Here is a 6,244-nt window from a genome sequence, read left to right on the forward strand (position 1 = left end):
TACTACTATTAGTTCACTGTATATACTGTATTTTGATATCAATCATATTCATAATACTTTGCCTTGTATTTCAAAAGAGAAAACAAAAACTTAAAATACTTTACAGCAAATGGAGTCAGAAAATAAGTGTTACAATTTATTATTTCAGCATCTTAGACTAATTGAAGTGAGAGGATACAGATTAAATTTTTGTTTGCCAACCCCAATAAACCTGAGAAGGAGGAGTCTTTCTGCGCATGTGCCTTCTTCACTCCTGTGTCGAAACCGAAAGTTAACTCAAAAGGAAAATGCCAAGATTCTGAAGACTTAAAAACTCTCATAAACATCAAATTAAGGTGAGTTATGATATTATTTCGATATTGATATTATTGATTATATTATTATCGGCTTATAATATTATTTCATATTATTGTAGATTGTCGCATTCGTGTCTCGGATATATGTGTGTTATATCTGATCTTAAAACTTTAACAGCATTTAGTGATTTGTGTCACTTGTAAAAATGGAAGAATCGCTCGAGTTCATCTTCAGGATTATAATGATATAGAGCTCTTGAGATTCTGCTTTTAGTTGAGATTAATTTACATTGAAACATTTTCTGATTGAAACAGAAAACACGTGCTGCGATTCACAGATGGTCACCTTTAGTGACAGTTTGATTCTGACATACAGATGTGTTTTCTGCTATTATACTCTACACAGCCTTATTACAGTTGCTGCTTTGTGATATTTAGGTCGCCGTGATTTTGCCAAGTAAGACATGTTCCTAGATCAACATCTTTTGTTGATCCTGGATCAACGTAACTGTCCAAAAATATAGACTTAACCCAATCCCTACCCCTAAACATAATTTATTCCTAAAAATCAGTGTGAAATGATAGCTGATTAACAAGGGAGTAAAGCACCTAACCCTGATCGTAAGCCTAAAACAGATATTTCCTGCAAAGTTATCCCTCCCTTGGCTGATAGGAATGTTGTTCCAGGATCAACTAGGATGTTGTAGGAACATGTTGTACTTGGTGAAATCACGTTCACCTGGAATTTGAGTAATGACGCTAAGATCACTTCAAAACATAAAATAAAAGACTATTGCAATAACATGTTTGGATTTCCAGCATGAAATTTCGGCCAGTTTGTCTTTCTCTCTCGCTCAGTCTCTCTCCAGTTATGATACTGTGCTGAATCATGACATATGAATCTCTATATGCTGTGAGTTCAGTTTCATGATTACATGACAATCATTACATGACAAGCGATGAAATGAAGCGGGAATCAGCAACACTGATTCAGAATGAATTCTCTTCACATCTTCATTATCAGCTGCTGATGACATCAGTCTAAGCTCTGTGAAATAGTTCTGCCATATTTCAGCATTTTCTAGTATATTTATTATTTACAGGCCAAAAATGTTTAATCTGAGAAGCCATGTTTAGGGTTTGATATCTCAAGAATTATGATTACTGCTTCATAGAAGCTGCCTGATTTATCTATAAACTGATGAATATAATATGAAAATAAGAGGCACAGCACCTTTTTCACTTTAAAAAAATAAAATGTGCTGGAAAAATGAATGAATTCATTGAAACTCGTTGTGGAGGAAGAGCAACTACTGTACTAAATATTTGACAAATATAATAGGTTGCATGTATAAGATTTGAGGGTTTTTTTCACCAGCACTTTATCAATTAAAGATCAGTAGTGAAAATAATCATCATCAAATGTTGTCATCAGTTAGTTGATTTGTGACAGAGAAGCTGGCAGTGACGTCACGTTACAGCAGCAGAAACACATCAATCCTCTGAACAGGGATTTATGCTCTTCTCCTGCTGGTGAAGTTCAATGTTCAGTAAGTCACAGGAGCATCAGTGAGGTCAGATTCTGCTGATGGTCATGAGCTCTGGATCTCTGTTCATCTCAAAGGGGTTCAGTATGTTCAGATCTGGGCTTTGTGCAGTTCTTCCACTGTAGTCAGTAGACCATCACTTTATGGACATCAGAAGAAAAGGATCCTTCACAAACTGCTGCAGCTCAACGTCTGAAGCTCCACATTCTCTTGAAAGTCATTGTGTGTGTAGCATTACGTTTTGTTTTCACTGGAATCACTGGAATAATAATCACAATATTATTTGTCATTTGTTCTCTTGTGTTTCCATATGCAGGTCTGAAGTCAGTTTCTGATAATGGAGAACAGAGAGAGTGAGAGAACTTCATCTCCTGATCCCAGCTGTGTGTCTCTGAAGAGTGACGGATCCATACGTGATCCTCCTTTTAATTTCAGTGATGAACCAGTGACCTCTGACCCCAGGTGAGACACTTAACTACTGCTTTATTAATGCAGGGATCTAATAATTGTCAAGCGATTGATCTCATTGTCAGACGGCTGAGTGTGATTAGTGAATGTGGAAGGTGTTTGAATAAATGTTCATGTGCTGCATGTTTCAGAGTCACACACTCAGATGTGGATCATGATTCAGTGTTTTCAGCGTGGATTCAGATCGCACTGTCAGACATTGTTACAGTAGCATGAAAAAGTGAAATTTTGTAGTAAATTCTGCTCCTCACTAACTCCATCGCTGAAGGTGAATTTTATTATTTTAATTTTTTTATTATTAGCTTTTCATCAATTCACAAACCCGCTGCAGTTTCCTCACGAACCCCAGTTTGGAAAACCTGTTTTCAATGATAAACTGAAGTTGTGAAAAACGATAAGAAGATTAAGTTCTAAGCATCGTTACACTAAGAATGATAAATTTAATGATAAATATATGAGCAGTAATGCCTTTCGGTGAAATTCACCATTTTGAATTCAAAATTATGTTTTATTAACAAGGTTCTGGAGGAGCGCGTCAGATACTTAGCCTAATCAACACCGGTGGACCACAATCAAGTAATCAACACCACAGTATAAATACCGCTGACTTACCACTATCCATTGACGGTTTATCAGCATCTATACAACTATACGGGGAAGGGTGGCTAATCTAGGTTCAGGCCATTCCCGAGCTCGGAGCCCTTCCCCGGCCAGCATGCCAAATACGCATTTCCATACCTCAGCTAATTATATGCAAGCGTGAACTCATGAAATGGGTCATTTGTGTGATTCGTGTAGCTCCGGTGAGTTTTTTTAATTGTTTGGGGGGGTTTACAGTACCAGTAGTAACTCAATTCTGTATCCGCTCAAAGTCACTTTCTTTCAAACACTCCTGTGTGTTTTTGTGTGTGCGCTCTGCTTTTGAATTACAAAACCAAAAGTTTCTATAGATGGATTCAATGACGACAACAACAAACAAATGTTAGTGCGCACGTGCACTTTTGTGGCCCAAACTTAACATCCGGTACACTTCCACAAATAATCAATCAATAACAACAGAGTCCCTCTAGAGTAGATTATTTCTGATAACAAGCAAAATAAATAACCAAAATAAAGAAGTGCCCTTTGCTCGGTTTCTCTACACACTTTCATTCACAGTCTGAAGAAAAGTTTTGTTTGTCTAAGAGGACCAAACATATATGGTTTCAGGACAGAAAGGTAATATATTCACATATATTTGAAGCACTGTTAAATATATTGAAATATATTTTAAAAATACATTTGTTGCGTTTGTGTTTACATAGGCTATTTGTGAAATTATATTCATGCCTCATAATTTTTAATCAGTGTGTTTTTGCAATGCAGCAATGCATTTTGTTTCTACACTATGTTTACCATTTTTAAAGCTATTATATTATATTATATTATATTATACTTAATATGTTATCAAGTTTCAGGACAAGTTTCTAATTTTATGTACTATTTATGTAAACACTGCGTAACTTTCATGTGTTTGATGGGCGCGCGCTTTGAACAGTCCACATGCATTTAAACTGGAGTGGAGGGAGTTACCATGGAAATGGGGGCAACTCAGCTGACAAGTAGCAAAACTCTCCATCTCTCACTGTTGTTTTTACTGCTTTCAGGTTTAGTCCCTAAAATTACACACATAATACATACAACTTTTCCTGACACTTTATACACCAACACATTAACTTTCCAACACGAGGTAATAAGATTTTAGACTTTGTTTACACCACACAGAGAGGAGCTTACAAAACCCTCCCCCTCCCCCACATTGGTGCCTCAGACCACATCACTGTCATACTAATGCCTGAATACAGACCGTTCATTAAAGTCGCCAAACCAGTTCATAAACAAATTCAAGTGTGGCCGGAAGGGTCGTCAGAGGCTCTTCCAAGACCGTTTTGACACCACTGACTGGAATATGTTTAAGCAGGCTGCCACATACAATAACTCCACAGACCTCCAAGAGTACTCAGAGACTGTCACTGCCTACATCACCAAGTGTATTGATGATGTAACAGTCACAAAGACCATCACTGTCCGGGCCAACCAGAAGCAGTGGATGACAGGGGAGTTCTACAGACTCCTTAAGACGCGGAGCGCTGCCTTCAGAGCTGGAGATGAGGTGGGCCTGAGGACAGCTAGGGCCAACCTATCCCACAGCATCACACGGCTAAGAGACAGTACTCCAGGAGGATAACCCATCAATTCAGCGACAGCAGAGACACTCGGAGCCTGTGGCAGGGGATACAGACCATTATGGACTACAAGCCCCCACCGCGGACCTGTGACAGCAACATCTCCCTGCTGAACGAGCTGAACGCCTTCGTTCGCTTTGAGGAACAAAACAGCACCACTGCAAAGAAGACTTCACCTCCTCCCGGTGACCAGGTGATGACACTGACCCAAGACAGCGTGAGGAGATCCTTCAGCAGAATCAATGCACGCAAAGCTCCGGGTCCTGACAACATTCCTGGGCGTGTACTGAGAGACTGTGCAGCGGATCTCACTGATGTCTTCACAGACATTTTCAATATCTCGCTTAGTCAGCCTGTTGTTCCCACATGCTTCAAAGCTACCACCAACATTCCAGTCCAGAAGAAGCCATCTCCATCCTTTTTCAATGACTTCCGTCCAGTTGCACTTACTCCTATACTCATGAAGTGCTTTGAACAGTTAGTCATGCACCATATCAAATCTGCCCTCCCTGGACCCCTTCCAGTTTGCATATCAGTCCAACCACTCGACCGATGACGCCATCGCCACTACCCTCCACTCAGCACTCACACATATAGACAAAAAGGACTCGTATGTCAGAATGCTGTTCATAAACTTCAGTTCAGCATTCAACACAATCATACCTCAACAAATCATTTACAAACTGGTCCAGCTGGGACTCAACACTTCGCTCTGCAACTGGCTTTTGGACTTTCGATTGGAAGACCTCAGGCAGTACGGGTCGGCAGCAACACATCCAGCACCATCACATTGAACACTGGGACCCCCCAAGGATGTGTGCTGAGTTTGCGGATGACACGACTGTGGTGGGTCTCATTAGCAACAGAGATGAAAGCATCTCTTTCAACAAAATTACCAATTCACACAGAGACAATGGTGTTTAGCATTCACAGGGTTTTGCTGAGGATCATAAAAGCTCGTAACATGACGGTGATCAGAGGAATCACAATCAGCAGTGACTCAGTTACACATTAGAAACACTGACTGTGAAACAGCTGTTAGAGACGGACTTATAATAAATGAAACAGCAGACACAACTAAAGGAAGAATGATTTCTGTGTGTTTTGTCAGTTTCTGGAGTCAGAGATCTTCATCTGCAGATCCCAGCTGTGTGTCTCTGAAGAGTAACAGATCCATTAATCTTCCTCCTGCATTCAGTGATGAAGGAGTGACCTCTGACCCCAGGTGAGGATAAACATGTAGTGGCACAGTTCACTATTTCACTGTGGACAAATGTTCTTTACTGTCCTTTCAAAATGCAAAATGTTGTGAGAAATTAAATGTTAAGATTTGTGTTTTGTTAACATTCAATGAATAGCCAGAAAGGCTCCCAAATGCTTTGAGGGAGGACCACAACATAGGTATTGTATTTTTGGGGTTACTCAAATAAACAAGGATGTCATCAGCATAAAGACTTATCTTCTCTTCTTTACCTTTAATATTTATGCCCTGTATGTCCATATTTTCTCTGATTAATTGGGCCAGGGGTTCAATAAATAGCACAAATAGGGATTGGGACAGTGGACATCCCTGTCAAGTTCCTCTCTCCAAGGTAATTCTCTGAGATAAATAACCATTTATTTTTAATATTGCAGTGGGAGCCGAATATAATGTTTTAATAGAATTAATACATTTTTTCCTTAAAACCGAACCTGTGTAGCACTTGAT

At 39.4% G+C, this 6,244-nt stretch overlaps 1 long non-coding RNA gene across 1 annotated transcript; it reads left to right on the forward strand.

Moving 5' to 3' along the window:
• The first annotated feature begins 258 nt into the window (after positions 1–258).
• Positions 259–5,766, forward strand: LOC122146073. Its single transcript, XR_006160756.1, has 3 exons — positions 259–335; positions 2,160–2,305; positions 5,648–5,766. It is a non-coding gene; the product is annotated as an uncharacterized LOC122146073 (long non-coding RNA).
• The last annotated feature ends 478 nt before the right edge of the window (positions 5,767–6,244 follow it).

The sequence above is a fragment of the Cyprinus carpio genome, chromosome A9 (assembly GCF_018340385.1).
Source record: "Cyprinus carpio isolate SPL01 chromosome A9, ASM1834038v1, whole genome shotgun sequence".
Lineage (NCBI taxonomy): Eukaryota > Metazoa > Chordata > Actinopteri > Cypriniformes > Cyprinidae > Cyprinus > Cyprinus carpio.